At 40.4% G+C, this 24,538-nt stretch overlaps 1 protein-coding gene across 2 annotated transcripts in view; it reads right to left on the bottom strand.

The window, feature by feature from the left end:
* The window catches only part of draxina (dorsal inhibitory axon guidance protein a), a 35,081-nt gene extending 23,591 nt beyond the window's left edge, over positions 1-11,490 (bottom strand). Inside the window, exon 1 of one of the 2 annotated variants that reach the window (XM_022192628.2) lies at positions 11,291-11,490. The gene's annotated coding sequence lies outside the window, so the exon portion shown is untranslated. The remainder of the gene's footprint in view (positions 1-11,290) is intronic. The other variant, XM_022192627.2, reaches the window with a different exon arrangement.
* Positions 11,491-24,538: the final 13,048 nt, after the last annotated feature.

The raw sequence follows: 24,538 nt of genomic DNA, 5'->3' as shown, positions 1-24,538 counted from the left end.
ACAAAAAGAAATTTCTCAAAGAGCAGGCTGTTCACAGAGTGCAGTTTCAAAGCACATTCACAAAAAGTCTGTTGGAAGGGAGAAATGTGGCAGGAAACGCTGCACAACCAAGAGAGATGACCGCAGGCTTAACAGCATTGTGAAGAAGAGCCGCTTCCAGAATTTGGGGGAGCTTCAAAGACAGTGGACTGAAGCTGGAGTCCAGGTATCAAAAGCCACTGTTCACAGACGTGTCCGGGAAATGGGCTACAATAGCCGTATTCCCATGGTCAAGCCACTTCTGAACTCAAGACAACGGAAAAAGCATCTGACTTGGGCTATGGAAAAGAAGCACTGGACAGTTGAAGAGTGGTCCAAAGTTCTCTTTTCAGACGAAAGCAAGTTTTGTATTTCATTTGGAAGTCAAAGCGCCAGAGTCTGGAGAAAGGCTGGAGAGGAGCAAAATCCAAGTTGCTTGAAATCCAGTGTGAAGTTCCCACAGTCAGCGATGGTTTGGGGAGCCATGTCAGCTGCTGGTGTTGGTCCACTGTGTCTCATCAAGTCCAGAGTAAATGCAGCTGTGTACCAAGAGATTTTAGAGCACTACATGCTTCCTTCTGCTGAAAAGCTCTATGGAGATGATGATTTCATTTTCCAGCATGATCTGGCACCTGCCCACAGTGCCAAAACCACCAGTAACTGGTGTACTGACCATGGCATTACTGTCCTCGATTGGCCTGCCAATTCCCCTGACCTGAACTCCATTGAGAATTTGTGGGGTATTGTCAAGAAGAAGCTGAAAGACACCAGACCCAACAATGCAAATGAGCTAAAGGCCGCTATTGAAGCATCCTGGGCATCCATAACACCTCAGCAATGCCACAGGCTGATTGCCTCCATGCCACGCCGCATTGATGCAGTAATTCGTGCAAAAGGATTCCCAACCAAGTATTGAGTGCATTAATGGACATTTTCAAATGTTTGATTTTGTTTTGCTGTTATAATTTTGTTTTTTTACTTGGTCTGAGGAAATATTCTAATATTTTGAGATATGATTTTTGAGTTTTCTTAAGCTGTAAGCCATAATCAGCAATATTAAAATAATAAAAGGCTTGAAATATTTCAGTTGATTTGTAATGAATCCAGAATGTATGACATTTTTGTTTTTTTAATTGCATTTCAGAAAATAAAGAACTTTATCACAATATTCTAATTTTCTGAGACAGTCCTGTATATACAGTCTATGCTTTAGGCCTTTGTGGAAAATCTTTTAGGTGATGTGTTTTGATGTTTAGTGCCATTCTGAGTGTCATGTCTGTTCTTAGAGCCTTGTATTCTGGATGTTTATCAGTGTTTCAATTAAAGCAAAAAGTTTACCATATTTTCAAGTGTTATTAATTCCTACCTATTCCATTGGCCTACAGTAAAATATTAATATGTTTGCATTTGTTCGTGTTTTAACTTTGCTATTTTAAAATGCATGAAGTGAAACTGAGCAGCCTTGGCAGAGTACTGCACTCTCTGAGTGCTTTTCTTGAATATGGTATGTTTTGCATTTATGTGTGCTTCCCTAATGTTCTTTACATTTCTGTATCTACCAAGAGTAACTCATTTCTTTAAAGTGTCTATGCTGGTATGTTAGTCACATGACTAAGTAATATAACCTTTATAAGAAATGCCTCCATGATGAAGGTAAAACAGCTGAAAACATTTTGGGAGGTAACCAAAAACCAAAACTTATTTACACAAGAAAAGCACTTAGAGAGCGCAGTACTCCACCAAGGCTGCTCAGTCGCTGTATCAATTCCGACAGCTGAAATCTTTCAAAAATCCGTGGATCCAGACTATAAGCTGCATCACTGCCAAAATTGAATCACTTGGTCTTTGTGTTATTTCTGACTTTGTCTGAAAATTTCATCCAAATCTGTTGGTCCATTCTTGAGTTATGTTGCTGACAGACAAACCAACGCTGAACATCACATAACTTTGGCGTATTAAAGGAGTTACATTGTTGCTCACATTGCTCTCCATATGTGTGCATAAATATGTCATTTTTGCCCAGACCAGTTTTGCTGACATTTTCAATCATGACACCACAACATATACCAGCCCGATCTCACGAGGATTCGTGAAACTGTCACGTAAATTTTTGTTTCGGTTTTGTGCGCACCAACACGATTTCGTCATGTTTTTCGTGCCGCTCACAACGAAATGCACACCAATGTATTTTAAACGGCGGACTTTTCGTGCCACTCAGAACGTATTTCAAACGAATGGGTATATTATATTTTTAATGTAAAAGCGTTGTGAATCCAACGCTATATTTTGCATTACATCATCCCTAACCATAATCCTAACCACAACCCGGTGGTACACTTACCAATTTGCATAGGAATTTAAAGAATGTCCAAAGGCTGCAAACGCGATTCTAAGAATGTCCGACGGCTGCAAACGCGATTACACAAACAGTATACGCCGATGGACAGCTTAGATTGTCATGAATCCGCCGGTATAAACCACTTTCAGATGTGATTACCACAGCGGGTTTCGTTGTGAGCAACACAAAAAACATTTCGTTGTGAGCGGCACGAAAAACATGACGAAATCGTGTTGGTGCGCACGAAACCGAAACAAAAATTTACGTGACAGTTTCACGAATCCTCGTGAGACCGGGTTGCATATACAGGACCAAAAGTCCTTCGGTCTAAAAACTGATGTAAGGTGCCAGGTGGTGATGTCATTTCTAAACATGATGTGGTTGGTTTTGTCTTCTGCCTAAATAGACTGAGACAGCCCATCGTCACGGACATACACAGCGCCTTTATGGTGCTGTGGCAGGCGACTCCTTTGTGTTAAAAGACAAACAGCGGTGCAGGGCATACAGAAAATCAATAAGGGAGAAGTATTGAGCTGCTGCTGATGGTGGGTGTGTGTCTGTGAGGTGGAGCTGGGGGGATGATAAGGTCTCTGTTCCTTCATCACACTGACACACAGTAAGTTGAAGAAACACACCCTTGGATTTTACAGTGGGTTATTTAGGTGTTTCTAAAAACAGGACACAGGCGGCAGGTTAAAGTGTGTGTGCAGGTAGAAGAGGATGCTGGTGATCTCAGGGGAAATTTGCGGTGCCCCCCCCCGGGGGAGTTTAAGAGGCGGACTGCGTTGGTTGGCTTCTGGGAGTTCGGCCAGCTGTGCAGTTTGCAAACAAGAGTGTGAGGCTGGCTGCTGAGGTGAGACCTTTATCTCTAAACAGGCTCTCAGAGTGTCCAAGAGGCGGGTAATCAGCCGTGTCACACACAGTGTTTAGGCTGGATCACACTCTGTCTGACACATGAGGTGACGCCTGGAAACTGGATGGCCAAAAGGCTCATTTAGAAGAGAAAACAAACACAACATCCAAGTTTTATGTGGGTTAGAGCTGAAAAAATTCATTTCACATCTAAAGTGTCCAGAGCAGAAAGATTGTTTTAACAGATTTTTAAATGTAATTATTTTAACATTTTATAGATTGTTCTAATTTTGTGAAATTATGGATAATATCCAGTAAAAGCACAGAAGACAAAAGATTAATTTACATATTAACCATAACAAAATGGACCAAAACTATAAATAGTGTCCACATCAAAAATCGGCATTTGGTAATTACTCCTTCATGTAATGCAGCAGAGCCATGTGACAATCAGCGTGTGTTTGTTCGTCTGTCTGTCCATGTGCAACATTACTCAAAAACAGACTAACAGATTTGGATGAAATTTTCAGGGAAGATCAGAAATGATACAAGGACCAAGTGATTAGATTTTGGCGTTGATGCAGCTTATAGTCTGGATCCACGGATTTGTTAAAGATTTCTGTATCATTGATAGCGGCACGTCATCACTTTAAACTATGACAACAAGTTAACACTACATCAGCTGCCTGCTGACGATAACATGACTGTGATTCTACTACAAATCCATCGCTGTGGACTTATCAAGACTTATCCATCGGAAATCATACAAGAAACAGTTGATTAAATTGCATGGGTGTTTCCGAGTCCCATCAATTCCTGCCGTCCGCTACATAGTTCAGTCCTGTGATGCGGTATCCATATATAACGTACACACGCCTGTGCTCAGCGCAAGCTCATTTTGCTTGTGGGTGCATCTATGTTAAATGGCCACAGTCTATGTTTCCCTGATTTCTGATCATCAAAACATAATAAGCTGCATTTCTAAAAAAAAGAAAAAAATGCTGCATTTCTGACAATGTCATATAGGGGAACAGCTGATGGGTCCCCTCATATAAGCCAGGGTCTGCTCAAGGTTTCTTCCCATTAAAAGGGACTTTATCTTGCCAGTGTCACGCTAGGCTTGCTCTGGGGGTTCAGGCATATGGGTTCTGTAAAGCGTCTTGAGACAGTTTGAATTGTAGTTGGCACTACATAAATAAAATTGGATTGAAAGATTTAATTGAACCTCCTTGGTGGAGTACTGTGCTCTCTGAGTGCGTTTCTAGTTTATCCTTTTACACACCACAAAATTGCAAAATCTTTTTAAAAATGTATTCAAATCGGCAAAAAACATAATCATTTTACAGATATTTACTGTTATTTGAAGGAAAAAATACATATACAAAGGTTGAAAAGTGCAAAATAATGTTTTAACTATTTTTATGAAGGTTTCCACTCTTTTGGTAAATTACACATAATATCTAGCAAAACTGCTAAAAAATTAAAACATTTCATCTATCTGAATTCTGGACAGAGCCAGATGAGCGGTTTGTGTGTGTTAGCTTTGTGCTAAGCTAAGCTGATTGGTTGTTGCTAGAGGTACGGACCCGTACCCGTAGCCTGTAGACTACGGATACGGCACTTGCCATTTGCCAATCAGATACGCGAGATCTGGTCACGTGACTCCCGGTAGACGCTAGCGGTACGGACCCGTAGTATCGGTACTACAGGTACAGACCCTAAACCTGACCCTAACACTAACCCTAACCTTAACCTTTGCTTGCCTTTCAACAGTTTACAGTGGTTAGCAGCTTCTTGACTCGCGAGACTCGCGTACGGGTCCGTATCTGTCTGGCAAATGGAAAGTGCCGTATCCGTAGCCCACAGGCTACGGGTACGGGTCCGTATCTGTAGACACTACCAAGCAGATTGGCACCAGCTTTTATTTCTCATATTCTACAAGTAGTTTTTATGTTCAACTTAGAAATGTCAACCAAAAATGCTTGGTTGAGGCTCACTTTAGCTCTCTGAATGTAAAGCAGCTTCTGGGAGTGTTTTTGCTCATATCCCATTTCTACTTACTGTGGGCTCAATTTTCACTGCAATATAACGTCTTGAACATGGAAACAGCACAACCATGACTAGAAATAGAGAACTCAATGATGCATTTTGTGGAAAATACCAAAGATATGATTTCCACAAGTAGTATAATAAAGCAAGAATAAACAATTAATTTCTATTATCATATATTTTACAAAAAATGGGAAAAAAATTAATTTTTTTCATACATTTTTCCAAGTGCCCTGAGGCAATACCAAAAAATGTTACTCTGAATACTATGGATATTTAACTTGATATTGTACTACATTTTTAATGTGTTTCCAACGCCTCCATGCCATGTTTCTGTTATTTTTTATTTGTTTTGTTTTGTTTTTTACAGCATGTGGTTTTAAAAAATACTTTACTTTTGGTGATTTTTAAGACATGTAGAATAACGTGTTTGTGATAAAATATCTTGATTTTAAATTTAGATTTGACGTGAAAATATTTTTTCGAAAGCTAAGTTTTGGCCATGTACAGATGAGTAGTTTAAGTACCCCGGTTCTTGCTATTGTTCCAGTTTCTGGCTTGTGAATTCTATCGGGCCTTGAATCCTTTCACAGGCATGACATGGTGTCTGTGATGCTGTCTTTGTTTTAATAAACAACACGGTGTTGGCGGAGAATTTCTTTACCATCTTCACATCATCGCTACACAAGAAGATACAACAGGCTCTTATTAATGGCTTGAAGACAACGTGCCTTTTAAATTCTACTGTGTGTTATTGGGGTTCATAGAGTTCATCCAGACCAGGGTTTCATCTTTTTGTTGATAGAACTCAAAAGACAAGTCCATCCATGCCTTATGTGTGCCCACATGTGTAATTTAGGATTAAATTACAGATGGTTTTTCACAGTCACAGCAGAAGCACCTGGATTGGAAATAAAAACAAAAGCAAAGCAATGCCACAGTGATGTGACCCCTCGAAAAATTAATTTTCCCAACATGAAAGGAAGATGCGACACCTCCATAGAAACACAAGGCATCCAATCAAATGTGAGGTCTGAATAGACCTGTCATGTGAAAGGGAAAGCGGGCGGTGACGGAGGGAGCGCGAGTGTGTCGGCGCAGCAGTGCCCTGTTTTCCTCTCAGACTTTCATGTGCTGCTAACAGGTGGCCCTTTGAGGAGACACAGGATGGAGACGATAATGGAGCACTCTGGGTGGCATTCCGGGTTTTAAGCACAGCCTCTTGTGTGTGATAAACAACCTCGGCGAACAACACAGCCTCCTGCCAGAGCCGGCATTATACAAGGCTGTGTGTTGTAGGTAGGGCACAGCAGGGCGAGCATCTGCTACTGAGGCGATGGCAGGCCCAAGCAGTCGGCTGACGACTTCCATTCCCAAACGAGATAATCTACCCCTCAAATGGCAACAGTTGAAGTGTGAAAGCTGCTCTGTGAGGAAATGAAACAAATTACGGGTCGAATTAAGCTTTCATGGCTTCATGGACATGGCTATCGCTCTTTGTTTAAACAATCAAAGGCACTAAAACTCCCTTAATTACACTATTAATTGCTTCCCTTTTGCTTTTGCTCTCCACAAATACATCCACAAATACATTTTCTCCTAATGTTACATCAGTTTTGGTTCTGTCTCACAAAGGCTTGCTGTTTTTTTATCAAAGCACATTAGACAGGCTTTATGATCACATTTTCACGCACCAATCACAGTCTAGCAATATCTGAATCAAAATCTGAGAGCCGTTGTTACCTCTGGTTGTCATTACTGACCAAACTACACCAACACAATCCTGAAAAATAAATAATAGATGGGACTACTTTTCCCTCCAAAAATGCTACTTTTTAACCCAAAAACTTGTTTGTGTTTATGGATAACTCACTGAGTGGATTACTGAGATCCAACATAGCATTTCCGACCTCATAAATCATTTGTAGCACTTCTTTTTCTGTACTCTTTACATAGATGTTTACAAGCTTGCAGTCTTCTATTCGGCCTTTGTTTGCAGATTTCTGTATTTCTTGGTAACAGCATATGTACATCAGCAAATACAACTGCCCCAGCACACAGGAGGTCCCCCACCATCTTTTATTTCTTACAAGAAAAGTTGTTTCATCCTGCCTGTTGGTTGCAAAGACTGGACTGAGTGATTCTCTCTGAGAAGAGAGTCTCTTTCACTTTTAGTTCTCCTTTAATTCTTTAAAATCCACATATTTGTGTTTTTTTTTTTTTTTTAAAGTGAGGTCAGTTGGCTCCAGGTCTTGAAATGACAGTAGAGAAAGTTCATGACACATACACTCTGAACTGGAGCAGCTAAGTAAAAGGGGACATGGCACATCTTGGATAGCCTTAGATGCTACTTTGACCTCAGTCTCACTTTCTGATCTGATCATCAGCCTTTCAGGTTTTTACACTGACCTTTAGGCTGTCTGAGTCCAGCAGTGTGCTGAGGGAATTGGTGCACTGCAGTATAGAATGGGATAAAATCTTAAAATCAATCCTACATTTCCAGGAAGCTGGAGCAGGTAAGCTAAAGCGGGGCTATTATGGTTTACATTTTGTAGAAAACAGAATACACAGTATGTGTCTGCCAGGAGCATCATAAGCACAGCGTACAGTGTGAGACGTCCACCCAGGAGACATGAATCAGAGCAGAGTGTGATAAGTATGAAGTGATAGGTAATCTTGCATGAAATTGCAAAGGGGACTCTATTGGAGGGCTGGATGATTAAGCTCTGATGAGATCAGAGACCTTTCTCCAGTCTGTGATCAACTGGTCAGTCCCTTAAGCAAGGAGGCGCCTCAGTGACACACTCGTTATAAAAATATACTTAGCAGAGACTGGACTCAGATCTGGGGTTGAGATGGGGAAGGTGAGGGAGGGACAGCAGTGAGGCAGAGCAGGAGGCCACCCTGGTATTAAACTACTGCATGTGTGCATCTTTTAGCTTCACCTGCTGTGACACCAAACCTCCAGGAGCCATCTGCTCCTGTTGTTTTATCTCTCATAGCAACCAGCAGGGCCAGAAGGATCCGCCAAACAAAGACTGCAGAAACAGGCTGCTGAAACAGAGCTGTCATGTCAGGGAGAGGCCACCTCTGAGACTTTTTTCTCCAGCAACGATTCGAGGTTTAAATCAGGAATACTCTCCTGTTGATTAATGTCAGAATTACTCAGTAGATTCTATCTACTGGAGCAGAAAGTCGTCAGCCAGCTATTAATCAGGCTTTTGAGCATATGCTCAATTTGCAAATTTATTACAGGCTGTCAAAGAGAGACCTACGGGTCACTCAGGAAAGTGTGTGGCTGCACAGGAACAAGCTAAATATCTCCTTTCAGCTGCACGGTTCACTGGGCAGCAGCTCGAGTATCTACTTTAAACGGACCCGCCAGATAATAAGAGGAAAAGTGCATGATTGAATGTAATAGAAAGGAAGAATGCTTGTGTAATCTAGAGTGACGCAAATGCAATTCAGCTTTCTAAAGAAACAATGCTGAATATTTGCTGCACAAACACTTACTTTTATGTCTCTTATCTTGGGTAAAGTACGTCTAGTTCGCACCACCAAATTATCATAAATATCATCACAATAACAAGCACCCAAATTACAGCTCCAGTTAATGCCTCTGCATAATAAACATGTCTGCCAAGCTGCAGTTAACACCATAAAACTTCATTTCCTCGAGGGCCGATACCACTGACTTCAGCGGTATAAAAGTGCTTTGTCTCCCAAATCCTCCGCAAACAATGTCGGTGGGATTCACACATTGAGCAGGAGGATTTTTGCAGCTTTTAGGTGTGTATTGGATGGCGAATGCCCCTTGGAAGCTACATAGGGTGATAACAAAAAAAAACAAAAAAACCAAGAGCCATAAGGAAGGTCCATCTGTCAGCAAGTGAGCCGGAGCAGAGAGCAGGGAGACACCAAATGATTCGGTGGTAATTTGGTAGCAGGTACAACAGATGTGAGGGGAGACCAGAACATTGTCACTGATGCAAAATAACATCAGCCGGCATCCTGCGACGTGGCCCTCATCTCCCCGTTTGAATGCACCGACACACACACACTTGTGCTCTGTGAGAGTCAATGCATGCACACAAACACACACTCACAGCAGGGGGAACCTCCTCCAGACACCCACATAGAGGCATGTTCCAGAAATGCTGTGAGACACAAACAGCAACAGAAGCACAGCAAGAGGCATCCCACAGAGAGGAGAGAGAATGAGAGAGACAAAGGGGAGGAGGAGAGGGGGGAGAAACTGAGCAAAAAAGAGAGAAAATAAGATGTAATGCTGAAAGAGAGACATGGAGAGAGAGAGAAATTTAAAAAAGGAGTGAGACGGAAACTGAGAGGGAGCTAGAGGAGAGACACGGGAATCAAAGCGGGAGAGAGAGACAGAAACAGAGGGAGGATTTATCCTGTCTTAATTAGAACAAAGTGTCGGTGGCATCTTTCATTTGGTGGCAGAAAAGGACACCAGCTGAATCCTCCCTCCAACACACACAACACAACAAAGCTTTGGCTTCTGTGACCAACAAACAAAACTCGTCTTTGCTAAGCCGTGAAATCTGGACACCTGGGCCTGAAGCTGGACATTCCTCCTGGGAACAGTTTGACCGGCCAGCGGGGGGGAAACGCTCCTGTTTAGAGATGATCTAGTGAAGCATGCAAACGCATTATATGAATCCAAAGTTTCTCCCTCCCTCCCTCCCTCCCTCCCTCGGTGGAGGCGAGCAGCACTGACTGCCTGCCAATGTTGAAAGAGTCTTGATCAAACAGATGCAGCCACGCTTGGCAGTGGCGTTCAAGGCGAGTTTCACACCACGGTGGAGGAGACTGGGTGGATGTTTAGCTATGTAGCCTTTATTTGGCTGAAAATCCAAATCAGGATAAAGGAAGTAAAGAGATTTGCTTGTGGAAAGAATGGAAACACAAAATTAAACAAACTGATTCTTTCAAAGTAGTTGAAAATGGTTGACACTTGTAGTTCATTCCAGAAATTCATGGCAAAAGTAAGGACAAACCTCTATCTGCTAAATATTAGAGTAAGTAGAGATGAATGAAGCTGAAAAGGGATGTCTCTTTTTTGGATTGGATTGAATTAATTTCCACTCGAGCAAAAAATGATGTAAGAGTGTCCTTGGGTTATCTTTTCATTTTCAATTCACTTACTAGTGAATCAGAGTTCTGTTTTGGCCCCAGGTCTGCTCCCTGTGGGGTCCCTCCACACTCCTTCTGATCAGTCTAACTCTTCCCTGCTGATCGACTCGCTATTAATTAACACGAACCCCTTAATTCGAGTCCACAGAAGAACTCCTTTGCAGCGTGTTTCACTTTTAATTGCACGGTGTCACACTGAGACTCCTCTCTGTCTGCCACACGCACTTTCACAGTCTTCTGTGGCACTGAGCAACAACGAGCTGTCAGGAAGAGATAATCTCTGCGATCGTTTCTGATTCTCCACTAACAGTCCCTTGTGCGCTGATCTGATTTTAAAGCATGACAGCAGGACACACCGCCACCACAAAAGTTAAATTGATTATCGGACAAATCTGTTTTTCCGGCAGCAAACACCAAATCCAATTTGGGGTTTGCACACACTAGCTCTTGCTCTGTTCCTTTTGAGCGTCTCTCTTTCTGTCTTCCAAACTGCCCTTTTCATCAGCGGAACCATCTGCCTTCATTAACTTATTAACTTGTGTGTCATTATAGAGATGCGTTACGGATGCGTTTTTACGCACGGAGGGAATCTATGCTGTAGTAAATGTGATAAACCCTCTGACTGGGTTCTAGTTCATTAAAGCAGCAGAACTGTCAACTGCAGACGATCTATTGCTAAAATATTTTTAAAAGGCAATACAAAATAGATTTAAATTACCCAAAAGTCGCTGCAAACTCGTTCGAGCATCACAGAAACGCCACAAAACAAAGGAGGGACATAAAAGAAGCGATGCTGCTGATTTTTTCTCATCATGAATCGCTGTGATAATCAACCACTGGAAATAACGGAGACCTTGTGTAAAGAAAATTGCTTACTTTCTGTTTGTTTGTCGTTGTTTTCCTTTGCTGTTGTTGGGCTTCGGAGAGCAGCTGGGTCACACGGCTGCAGGCTGACAGCGGACAGCAGCAGCAGCAGCACCTCTCAGGTCCGATCCCCGGGATGTGCCGAGCATCCGGACAGTCTCCTGCGTCTTTATGAGGGGGAGAGTCACCGGCTCCCGGTGCGCGCTCCCAATGCGCGTCCGCGTCAAGGCTTGCCATACCTCGGAGGGTCCTGGCAGGTGAGGAGAGAGAGCTTCAGTAAAGGTGAAAGGACCGAGAATTAGCTTTTTGTGTCAGTTTTGTGGAGGCAGAAGTGAAGAGAACAAAAAGAGAGATCAGAAGGTCGATTTTGTAAAAGACAAATGGCTGTCTGTCACCTCACACAGAAATGTCCTAATTCTCCCAATAATTCAAGAGGAACAAATCTATTTCATTCTGCAATACACATAACTGGAGGGTATTTTATGTCCCATCCATCAAATTTCAAATGTACAAAATACTAAAACATGCAGTTGTTGTGTAAATGTACTTGTCCTGAGACCAAATCTAGAAAAAATAGTAGAAAAGAATGTCTGAAAATAATTCGAATTATACCAAATAAGTGTGAAGTTCCCCTTAAAATGCCATTTTTCTCTTGTCCCGCCTCCCTGATGACCAAATTGAATCTCAAATAAAACAATTAAAATGAAATTTAAGTCTCCTTTTTTGGGTTGGTCCTTATTTTTTAATTGATGCCTCTTGTAATTGTTGGAACATTTTTAATCAACATTTTATTTTAAATAATAATCATTATGCATGGAACGTGTGTCCCACAACAACCCTGTTAGCATAAGCTTTTTTAGCTTTTCTCATTTTTTACATTTTTTGAAGGCTACATTATTCCACCATTTTTAATTCATTTCATTGTCACCCTTGCTGTCAGATTTTCACTGTTTTCTTTTTTAACAGAGATTTATTTATTTATAAATTGAAGTTTGCTCTTGGCCCCTCAGTTGCAATGTGGGTAGGATTGTGATGCAAACTTTGTTTCACCAGTTTGTGTTTGGAGCTTTTCTGCCACAGTAAGACAATGCAAGTGTGAACAAGTCCTGACCCCTGAAGAAACAGATGGACGAGATCAACGTAGAACCAGCAGTAAAGACACTCCATCCATCCAGCGCTGTGGAAATACTGAAGTCCCAAGTGTTAACAACACAGCTCACTTTACTTGCAAAGGTTTATTCTCGTTAAAAATCTTTGTTTTGTCCATGCATGGTGTCCACTGCAGGAAACAGTTATTTCAACTTCAACTGAAACCCTGTCATTTGCAGCAATTACTCCCAGCCCTCCAGCTGTAAGATCATCGTCGTGACTGATATTTGTTCAATTCAAAACAGTGAATGGTGGTGAAAGTGTGCCTGTCACCTGTAGAATGTGTTAAAACATTTAATTCCACAAAAAAAATCCCATTAAGGTACAAATAATAAGTGGATGTCATGCACTAATGGTTCATGAAGTCAGTGTGAAGTCCAAGTGAACATTCCTGCCAAATTTATAGAAATTCCTTAAATATATCGTGTTTGAGAGGAAGGTTATAAATATGAGGCCCATATGTCTTTTTTTTCCATTAGTTGGGTTCTTGTCATCTACTTTTAAGTCTTGTGGAACATCTGTTGATGTTTTGGGCAGATTTTTGCAGAAATCTAAAAAAATCTAAAGTGTTTACAATCTTCAAAGCGCCATTGTGTTGGGATTTGTTGAATGTTTCCATGATTTTTCATGGCTGTCCATTCAGGAGCTGTCAAGAATATTGGTATTCTTGAGTGATGAAGTATGTGGGCTGTCAGGATTTGCGTTCATGGCATATGAAAGTGAAAATATGTTGGACAAGACTTTAAATAGTTCATTTAATTCATACTAGTTCAGTGTTTTGCCTCAAGATCATCACACTCTGAGATCTGACTATTACTGACCACTGAATTGCGCTTTTTTTCAGTTTATTTTATCTGTATTTATACAGCACAAGTTCACAAAATACAGTGCTTAACAAATTTATTAGAACACCTGTTATAAAAAATGAGAAACACAAATTTATTAGAAATCTGTACCCAAACTTGTTTCCAAAAAAAACTGTGTTGTTATTTATTGAGCAGATTACAAACTAGAACAACTAAATAGTCCTAACACATATACATTTACCAAAAATGTCAATATTTTGTATGACCTCCTCTGACCCTGATATCTGACCTTGTATTCTTGCTGTTATTGCTTTACGGATTTTTCTTCAGTCTCTTTTGTTATTAAGTTCCAAATAGTTTCTAGCTGTTCCCAAAGACTTTGAATGAAACTTTTGTGTGATCTATTTTTATATTCAATAAATCTTAGATCTGTTCAACAGGATTCAAGTCTGGCCTTTGATTTGGTCATTCCATCAGTTCCAGATTCCTTTTTATGGTCAGGAAGTCTCTGCACAGCTTTGAAGTATGTTTGGTTCTTTGTCTTCTTGGTCTATGAACCCACAACCAATCAGATTCAATCCAGAAGGGATTGTGGTAGACCTTCTTCTTCATCATACCATCCATTTTAACTCATTTGTCATTTCCACAAAAAGAACCCATTCCATAATGGATCTCCACCGTGTTTCATTGTGGATGCATCTAGCATCAAAACATTCTCCAGCTTTTCTGTCAACAGAAATGCAACCGACCAGCCAACTGCTGACTGAAGAGTTCAAACTTGGACTTGTCCGTCTAGAGTATCTTCTTCCAGCCTAGTGTTTGTGCTCCCTGTAAAATTTGAAGTGTTTTTGCATGCTTGCAGGCTTCAAAAATGTCTTCTTAGCAGCTGTTCTTCCCTTTAAGCCTTGTTCTATCAGTCGTCTGCGTATGATCATTCTGGAGACTTTCTCAGATCAAATCTTGAGGTGCCTGACATCTGCTTCAGTTAGCTTTTGTTTTCAACCTCTTCCTTGGTGCATTTTCCAAGTACCAGTCTCTGCAATCGAGTCCAAGACGTGCTTGACCAAACTGTGAGAACACTTTATGTCTTGCCCTGTTTGTCTCAGAGACCATCCAGCATCATGAAGTGCTTTTTAAGGGCCAGCTGACGAGAATTCTCAGAAATTAATCAAGAACAACATACAAGCACTAAAACAAGCTTTTCTGTTCAGGAATGCAAGCAAATAACTGTTATTTGGCATCTCAATCAACAAAATAAAAACAGACTTTACTACTTCTTTTGCTTTTTAAAAAAAAAAACACTAAATTTGAACATTCATAACAATAATTATATTTTCACATTAAAGATATCATTTTGATTAAAGAGCTTGCACATACTGGTGGATTAAGCATTAAAGAAATGTATATATGGTTAATTGTAACCATAATATTGTATTAAAATTATTTCATAGGTTTTTGATACAATTTAAATTTAGCAAATTTCTTTTTTTTTTGTTTAAGCAATTCATATGCTAAAAAATATTTACCAGTACAGTGCATTTGAATCACGGATTCACACTGTGACAGTTGTGCACTCTGGACCGGTCACCAGTCTATCACAGAGCCAGCATCAAGAGACAGGCAATCGAGCACACTCATTCTCAACCTGAAGCCAATTTAGAGTCACCAGAGCATGTCTTCAGACTGTGGGAAGAAGCCAAAACACCTGGATAGAACTGTTGTAGGCACACAGAGAACATACACAAAAACATATTCAAGCTGAGAGGCAACAGTGCTGCTTCTTGTTTAGAATAATAGGCGATACATTTTTATTTATCTTTTGAAATAGGTATGGTCTAAGTCCTTTTTCAAAGAGTCTTGATACTACCGACTGAGTCCATAAACTCATTCGTAAAATGTTTAGTGAGGTAACAAATCAAGTAAGAGGTCAAGTAATTTTCTCATACGCTTCTATGCAGTTGGTCTTCTTTTTGCAATCAGAGGAGTCGCCCCCTGCTGGCTGTTAGAAAGAATACAGGTTAAAGGTACCTGTGTCTATTCTTTAGTTACTGTTATTCTCCGTGTGTTTTAAATCCCAGGATGTTAATATGTGCTTCAAAGCCATCTTCACACTGCCTGAGAGTAAAATTGTTTTGCTAAAACCCACAAATTGCCTAAGTTTAAAAAACAAAACTAAACAAAAACAAGACACATCTCAGTGCCCTGCATGCCAATCCAACATGATTGGTTCGCCTCACTTTGTGGCCAAATGGAAGCAAGTCCTTTCCAAAATCAAGTAAGTGCCTTTCTGAGAGAGCGGCGGTGGTTGAAGCAGCAGTTTAATGATCATAGTTTGGGAATTTTAAATTCTACAGTCACATGTGGGGGTGATGTCTACATGTCCTCACACTTTTGGTCATGTGGTATATGTCACACTTTAACTGAAAGTGACCAAAATACACTGCCGTTCAAAAATTTGGATTCACTCAGAAATGTCCTTATTTTTGAAAGAAAAGCATCTTTACTTAAATGAAAATAGCAATCAGAAATACAGTCTAGACATTGTTAATGTGGTAAATGACTATTCTAGCTGAAAACGGCTGGTTTTTAATGGAACATCTCCATAGGGGTACAGAGGAACATTTCCAGCAACCATCACTCCTGTGTTCTAATGCTACATTGTGTTAGCTAATGGTGTTGAAAGGCTATCTGATGATTAGAAAACCCTTGTGCAGTTATGTTAGCACATGAATAAAAGTGTGAATTTTCATGAAAGACATGAGATGAACATGAAAACATGGAACTTTTGATCGGTGCTTTATGTCTGTACAGTTTATTTGTCATGTGTGTCAAAATAATTCTTTGCATCATGGATTAAACATGTTTTGAAAGTAAGTAGTCTGGTTGTCATGTCCTCTGAAACCCACAGCCAGGGCCGGCCGCTGGCATAAACACTCTATGCAGTTGTTTATGGGGATGGCTAGTAACTACGTCATCGTGTCCAAAAACGTCACTTCCGTGTCCTACCAAACCAACGATATAATGGTGCTGTGTTGTGTCCTGTGTTGCAACAATAGAAATGATGTCAATAAAACGATATCTTTCAACCACTTTCCTCTGGACGAAAAGGAGAAGAGAAGATGGCTGACACTGATAAGGTAAGTCGGATTTCTAATCTTAGAAAATACATTTAGCGCCGGGAGCTAACGTGCGCTAGCTAGTATTAGCCGCTTGAATCATGTTATCTTTTTGTGTTATGAGGAGTGTTTGGGCCACATTACAAAAGAAACTAAAAGTGGTCGAGATTAAAGTCTCTGATAATAAGTTTATACTTTTAATTTATAAGAATAAAGTCTGCCGAGGGAGACTTTTGTCCCAGTTTTGGGGACTTGGACTTGCTTGACCAATCTGCCCAAAATACTCGACTTGACTAGGATATGGGTCTATGTGACTTGGATTTAATTGAGTCCAATACTTGGACTGACTTGCTAAAAATGTTTGACTAAGATTGTTTTAACTGTTATGGATTCATGATTAGTGTAAAGAGATGCGTAGTTATTTACATATGCAAATTAGCCATGTGCTCCCGGCAGAAGTTAGCGCGAGAGTGTGCTGCTGGGAATCTTTAGAGTATACTTTTCAAATCTAACATAACAACTCTAACAAAGCCAAGTAAACGACATTTAACCTCACACAGATGATAAAGCTAGCTTTATTTCTGACATCCTGTGTTTGTTAGCTTACACTACTTAGCTACTCACCTCAACACTGTACGTTTTCCTTTTCATTGACGCCTGCACTTTCCCTTTAAAACCACCTGCCAGCACACTAACTCTTACAACTCTGTTTGAGTTGTAAGAGTTAAGACCTCGCTTTACCGACTTCGGAAAATCCGCAAAATAAGATGTCACAGTGAAAAAGGTGACCGGTTCTTTCGCTACTGCCATTGTGTTTTCATTCGGTACGCCGCGGCTTGGACACGGAAGTGGTCCATGACGTCACACTAGCCATCCCCATAGCCACATCCACTAGAGGGGGCCACACCACAATAAGTGTGTGATTCGCATTTTGTCCCTGTCTTCATGGGCGTAACGGACGCGGGGTACGCATGGGACATGTCCCCCGCACTTTCCACATCTGTCCCCTCTGTCCCCCCCGCACTTTTTTCAGTCGTTACAACAGCTAAACCCGTTATTAGCATCCAGTAACGTGTTTTCCCGAGCCGTCTTTGAATGCACCATGAGCGCATGCTAACGCAGGTGTTCAGAGGAGACGTGCTGCTGTGCGTCTGGAGTAATGTTTAGCAAACCAGCCAGAGCCAGCAAGAAGCAAAAAACTTTACACAATTTTTTCCAAACAAACCGTGTAAGTTGTGTGACCTTGTTGGATGCAAACAATGTTAGACTTGTTAGCTAAATGATGACAAGGTAAAACGTGGCAATATATCAATATGTTAAGCTAGTTAACAATAATTTAAATGTTGTTGCCTCTGTTACATTACTGCTAATTAGTTTATTCTTGGAATAAACCCAGTCCTCTTTAATTTCTGGGCAGAAGATGTGCTCACAATTGCTCACCGTGTATTTAAGTATTTTGGTCCCAAAAGAGGAGAGTCAGGGAGGAGAAAAAAGAATAGGCTATCTATGGTATAAATTTACAACTGTTTTTTACTCCTTCTCTTTCTAATTCTATCTCAGAATTTTGATTTTCAGATTTTTAAATGATTATTTCCATAACAAAGAGCAGAGTCAGGCAGGAGATGGACCAGAGGCGGCGGCCAGCAGTAATGTTGACCATGCAGGGTCTGCAGAGGTGAAAAAAATATATAAGTGGCTGAGAAAAAATATGTATCTATGGTTAAAGTGATTTTGAGGTTAAATTCTACTGCAATTTTTACTCTTCCTGATGCTATTTCAGAATTTTTCTTACCACATTTTTTAATGTTTATTGCCATAACAGAAAGAGCAGAGTCAGGGAGGAGATGGATCAGAGGCCAGCAGCAGGGACAAGGATGTAGGGTCTTTACAGGTAAGGAGAGATTATAACTTCCTGGAAATAAGATATCTATTGCAGGGAGAAACCAGGCAGTACTGATCATTTCATGTTCAGTGTTTGACACCTTTGGTTACTCGTCCAGTAGATGTTCAAGGGACATTGTTGTCAACTCAACTAGAGTTTGGCCACTAAAACTTTAGATTTTATAGTTTAAAGTTTTATACTTTATAGTTTAAAGAACTAGCCTAGTTGGTCCCCTGGTATTGTACTGTGGCTGTTAGGGATTATGTGGTTCTTTAGCCACTAAGGACGGTGCAATTAAATGTAAGAGAATGATAAATCGCTCTGAAAAATTTGTCCCCCTCACTTCTGAGATGGTGGTTACGCCCATGCCTGTCTTTATTCCAATACAACATAAATCATCATGGCAACATATCAATTTAAACTGGCTTATTAGAAAACTATACGGGAAAAATACAGGAAAGAAAAAATAAACCAGCAGTCAGTTGGTGACTCCATGCTTCGTGCGTAAGTTAGGCTACTGTGACACCACGGCACCGTTTCAAACTTGGTCGATTACATTGGTCTGGAGAAGCCACAGATGGAAAAGCAGTAGCACTAGAGATGGCATCATGGCTCCAAAAAGGAAGTTCAGGAGTGGGCTGAATATTTGCTGTTAATCATGTGCATGTGTGTTTCAACCCAATTACAAGCTGTGCACGTGATTTGGTAGTTGCCCTGTGCATGTTTTGGGGCCACAAAAAAAATCTTGCTTAGGGCCACCAAAGTCCTAGGGCCAGCCCTGCCCACAGCATTCAGCCAGGCTCATTCTAAACTTACACTGAGCCTGTTGTATGTTGGCACATTTAATGCTGTGTATTTGCAGAATGATTAAGCACACATCACTTCAGGGAATTGCTTGACATTTGGAAATAAAGTCTGCTATTTTGTTTTGTGTGTTCACGCAGAAAGAGGCTCTTGTTAGCTTCACTAAAACCAATGAGAAATCTTTATTCTCATTTGGTGTGAATGCAAAACAATGGTGACAAAACACTCAGTAAAGTGTGAGTGTAACACAGAGGGACTGAGTCTGCTGAAGGAAGATAACAGCTAAAAATTCAAAAATGCCTTTAGAAATGAATATTGAGTGTTTCAACATCTTACTGTGAGTCTATTAAATACCAAAAAAATCTATATACTGTGCATAAAACATGCACTTTGCACATATAAAACATGTTTCATTATTCGCCCATGTATTTACAATCAATATGACACTTTCGAAGATGTTAGTAGGCATTCTGAGTATTGCTGATGCATAAAAATATATTAAACACTTTTTTTGGTTGAGTTTTCCACTTTATTTCATGCTGAAGTTTGTCAGGCACATCTGAGCAAGATGTCAAGAGCTCTGTAAAGTACGAGGTGGCATTTGAATGGGGACCCCTGTAGCTCCTGTGTGACTCCAGTGACACAGAAAAGGCCTTTTTAGTGATCATGATGGGAGTCTGTGGCACACGTATTGGAATCAAAACCTTCTTCTCAAAAACACATTCTCAGGTCGGAATTTTGAAGCGATGTCAAGATGAACAGTAGCTGCAGGTATTCTAGGTTTTCTCCCCTGGAAATGCAGAGGGGTGCTGTTTATTGCAGTGTTGTAGTGATTCCCTTCCAGGGATATGTCTGCAGTTGCCGGAGGATATCTGCAGAGATTGTGAAGTCTTTCTGTCCATTCAAAAATACACACATATACACCTTAATATTTATGTTTATAGGGAGAATAATCGCACATTACAAATCAAGGTAAGACGTGACATTTTACGGTAATTATCACAGCAACCAACTACAAAAGCACTCAAAGAGCGCAGCACTCTGCCAAGGCTGCTCAGTCGTATCATTCCGACAGCTGAAATCTTTAAAAAAAATTGTGAATCCAGACTATAAGCCGCATCACTGCCAAAATCTGATCAATTGGTCCTTGTGTCATTTCTGACCTTCCATAAATAAAAAAGGTGGCTAAAGGTACGCCGATCATCACGTAACTAATAAATGGTTGTGCTGGGCATTATTTCAGTTAGACCCACTGAAATAAAGAAAAGTTCAATAATACTGCTACCATTTTGAGTAGAACAACTGCAACAGTATATATTTTTACCAAAGTTTTATCGTTATTTAACATTATATTTCACAAAAACAGCTGGGAACCAGGGTAACACACTAATGGAGCTTATTAAAATACAATAAATAATTTTGCATGAAACTCCAAAGGAGAATAGATGAGTGGCAAATAATTTGTGACCAAAGATATCCAGCTGTGGAAAATGGTCATACAAAAAGCACAAGAGTCACTACGAAGACATCATGTACTTACATGTATCTGAGCCGTGGTGATGGACACACTATTGTATGCGTCAGAAACACTTGGACAATTAAATTAGTGTTTTTGTTACTCACAGTAACAAAAGGTTTAGCTACAGTGTGATCAAATCAAAGCTCAAGAAAAAAAAACGCCTTTTCAAATGGTTGTTTACTGTAACTACAGTAATTAGTGTTATGCAAACAGTTACAGTCAATGCTGCACTGTTCTCTCAGGGCCTGGGGTCTCAGTGTGTTGGGAACCTTGACTATAATTAGAAAGTTACACAGAGAAAGAAAGAAAAAAAAAACATGCAACGAATGTTTTGTTCCTCTGCAGCTGCAAAAACAAGTCTATTGAAATCGTCCTTGGGTCTCGTAAAGTGTTTGGTGCATTCATAGGGCACCGATTCAATCCAACTCGCTGTTATGGACAAACGATTGATGTGTGACTGAGAACGTTAACTGCCAACAGAGTGCCTCACATAGGTGTACATGCATGTACAGCTGATAGTAGTATAGGCTAGGTTACCTCCAAAACAGTCAGCAGTGATGCAGCAGCTCTGTCTGTGTTGAATTCTAATATTAGCATGTTAACATGTTGATGCTCTGCAGGTATCTTGTTCACTATGTTCACCATCTTTAACTTCAGCATATACATGTGTACTTTGTTTTGTGTAAGGTGCACAGCATGTTGTAAGTTGGCACAAGAAGATCTGGCCTCAGGCTGCACCATTTTTGTTGCTGAATGGTTTTGAAATTTGCACATTAATTGATAGCTATTGTTTAAGCAGGGACCATCAGCTCATACACTACCAGCCAAAGGTTTGGACACACCTTCTCATTTTATTTTTATTTAATTATTTTCTACATTGTAGATTAATATTGAAGACATCAAAATTATAAAAGAATACAGATGGAACAAGAAAAGCACTTGGAGAGCGCAATAATCCGCCAAGGCTGCTCATTTCCTCTATATGGCATTTTCAGAAATGCAGCATTTTTTTGTAGAAATATAGCACTTTATCATAATTATAATAATAATAATAATAATTATTATTATTATTGTTGACAATGATCAGAAATCAGCTGAAATCAGGAACCATAGAATGAGGTCATTTAATATAGATGTACCCACAATCAAAACGACCATGCACTGAGCACAGGCGTGTCTTATGCATGTTTACGTTACGTATGGATACTGAATCGCGTGACCTAAATATGCAGCTGGTGGCAGGAATTGATGAGACTCAGAAACACCCCAACAACTTAATCAATTTTTCCTTGTATCATTTCTGATGGATAAGTCCCGATAAGTCCTCAATGGTCAATTTGTAGTAGGATCCCAATCATGTGATCATCAGCAGGCAGCTGATGTAATGTTCACTTGTTGTCATGGTTACAGTGATGCCGTGCTGCTATCTGGCAATGATACAGAAATCTTTAACAAATCCATGGATCCAGACTATAAGCTGCATCACTTCCAAAATCTAATCATTTGGTCTTTGTGTCGTTTCTGACTTTCCCTGAAAATGTTTTCCAAATCTGTTGGTCCACTTTTGAGAAATGTTGCTAACAGACAGACAGACAGACACCAATCATCACATTACTCACAACATTACTTGGGGCAGTAATAAAATCGTAATTGACTTAAAATTTTTCATTGAGTTTTAGTAAACAAGTAAATGGCATGCATGGATCACATCCTTGGAGTCCATTTGTCACCATCATCTGGAGACCCTGAATCCATCAATTACATGTTTCGACCTTTTTGTTTGTCTCGTGTAAAAAAAATGGGCGTAAGAGCCATGAATGGATTGTTGTTTTGTTATAAGGGCATATTGATTGTTGTTTGTTTTTGTTTGGTTCTGACAGCATTTTGTTATCATTAGAGGGATATCGTCACATGGATATGGGCGGGAATAATTTAGCTGATACATTGACCTGTTCAATTTTCTTGATTTTTTCCATTGGTTCAGAGAGAGGTATTTTCTGATCGCTTTGATTAATTTTTTATGACTTTGTGTACATTATCGTGAGTTGAACATCTTTTTTCTTTAATAAAAGGTTGAATTCATTCTTTGGAAATCTGTGAATTCTTTTGTGTAGCGCCCCAAACAGATCCAACCTCAGTCCCACAGAGACTCTTGTTTGTTGACATCGCTACACTGGGGTTTTAGTTTTATTTTATTTTGCATATGTTCACCTAAACAGGCCTATGTGATAAAGAAGGAGAGTCCTTGGAGGTCCTTGGGCCAGAGGTTCTGTTTGAAGCGGTTTTAAACAACACTGGTTGAAAAGTCACAGAGCTTAGCTTGGATCAGGATGTCCTGATTGTGATTCTGTCCTGCTGGTCCTGATCAGACTGTTAATACCGCTTATCAAATCCAATCCAATATATTACAGCTGCACAGCATATGGAGACTGCAGTGACATTTCTTTAAAACACCATAAAAACAGTAGCCTAGCCACGCTAGACCCATGCTCTGAAGACACAAGGGTCTAGGCACGCTCGACAGGGAGGGAGGCGGTCTAAAAGGTTGTCTATCAAATCACTCTGCAGCAATTGGGTAGGTATACAACCAATCAGCGCAACGAATAGGCTCCTAGAGCACCGGAAATCAGAGGATGCGGTAGTTCGGTGAAGCCTTATTTATACAGTCAATGGGTGAAGCTCAAGTATATTACAGACATGTTAACAGAAAGATTATTCAGAGTTGGTGCTAATGGAGCTCAACGACTGTTGTCGTTTTTGTTGTCGACCCTGGCAGAGAATTAAATTCGTTGCCGTGGGTTGTCTAGCGCGGCTAGGCTAGTTGTTTCCGGTTGTTTCTGTCAGAATCGTCGCGCCTCTGTCATCACTTAGTTACGCCCGCCTTCTGACTCTACACTTCATGGTGATTCATCCGGCCAGTTTTAGGAGCATCCAACCTCGAGCCTTATGGAGGGTAACTAGACCCACCCTGGCAGAGAATTAAATTCGCGGCTCGGCTATAAAAACAGTGGAAAAATGAGTAGAATGCCTGAGAATTCTTTCCAAAAGAGTCAATCTCTTTTCATCATCAGCAATAACTAAATACTGAAGTTGAGATGCAGGTTTGAACCAACAGCAGCACTGAGCAGTTGCCAAACGTCAGTGCAAGAAATGCAAAATAGCTACAAATGAGTTTGGATTTGAAGGAGACAGTAAATCAGAATTAGGTTTAGATGGATGCCAGGATAATCGGTATCAATACTTACACTGATACTTTGTTAAAGCAGAGAATCATGTAACAGAGAGAAATGTGTCATGGTTTATGAAATGAATGCATGATTAAAAGGTGACTTCTGAATACGTTTTAATTAGCACTAAATTATTTGCAAAACATGACATATTTCTTTTTGCTATTCTCTATTAATTACTTAATCGCATGCATGTTTAATCACAAGCAGAATGAAACAAATGTTCATTATGTGTGCTTCAGACATGGAAAGCAGCAGCAGAGATGCAAATATTGCAGCAAGAATACAGCCAGGATTTAATCTGACGCCATGTTTTGGCATCAGGCACATCAATACTGGTACTCAGAACAAAATTTTGAAGCAGTAATGACTTTGGTGATCAATCTGTTCACCTCTAGTCTGGATCCTGGGTCTTTAGCGGGAGATATGAGCTGCCTGTGGTTTCATTATCGGTCTGAGTTCACTGATGCTGGACAGAAACACTGCTGTCCACACTGGAAAATATAAAACAACAAAAGAACATACAAAAACAAAACCACAGCAGATCTTACATACTTCATAAGCACATGTCGCTAAATCCATGAGGGCATGTTGCAGAGCTGGAGTGTGTGTTTTGGCAGCCAGAGTGATGAGCAAGAGCAAAAGCAGGAGGACCCCCTGCCAGGCCTCCTCATGCATTATCAGCTCGCAGCTCCCCAGCAGGCATCAACCACCACATACCAGGGTGTCGAGCTTTTACACTGCCAGGGGCAGGTTG

Source organism: Acanthochromis polyacanthus, chromosome 5 (assembly GCF_021347895.1).
Source record: "Acanthochromis polyacanthus isolate Apoly-LR-REF ecotype Palm Island chromosome 5, KAUST_Apoly_ChrSc, whole genome shotgun sequence".
Taxonomy (NCBI): Eukaryota; Metazoa; Chordata; class Actinopteri; family Pomacentridae; genus Acanthochromis; species Acanthochromis polyacanthus.
This window is presented reverse-complemented; position numbering and strand designations above follow the sequence as displayed.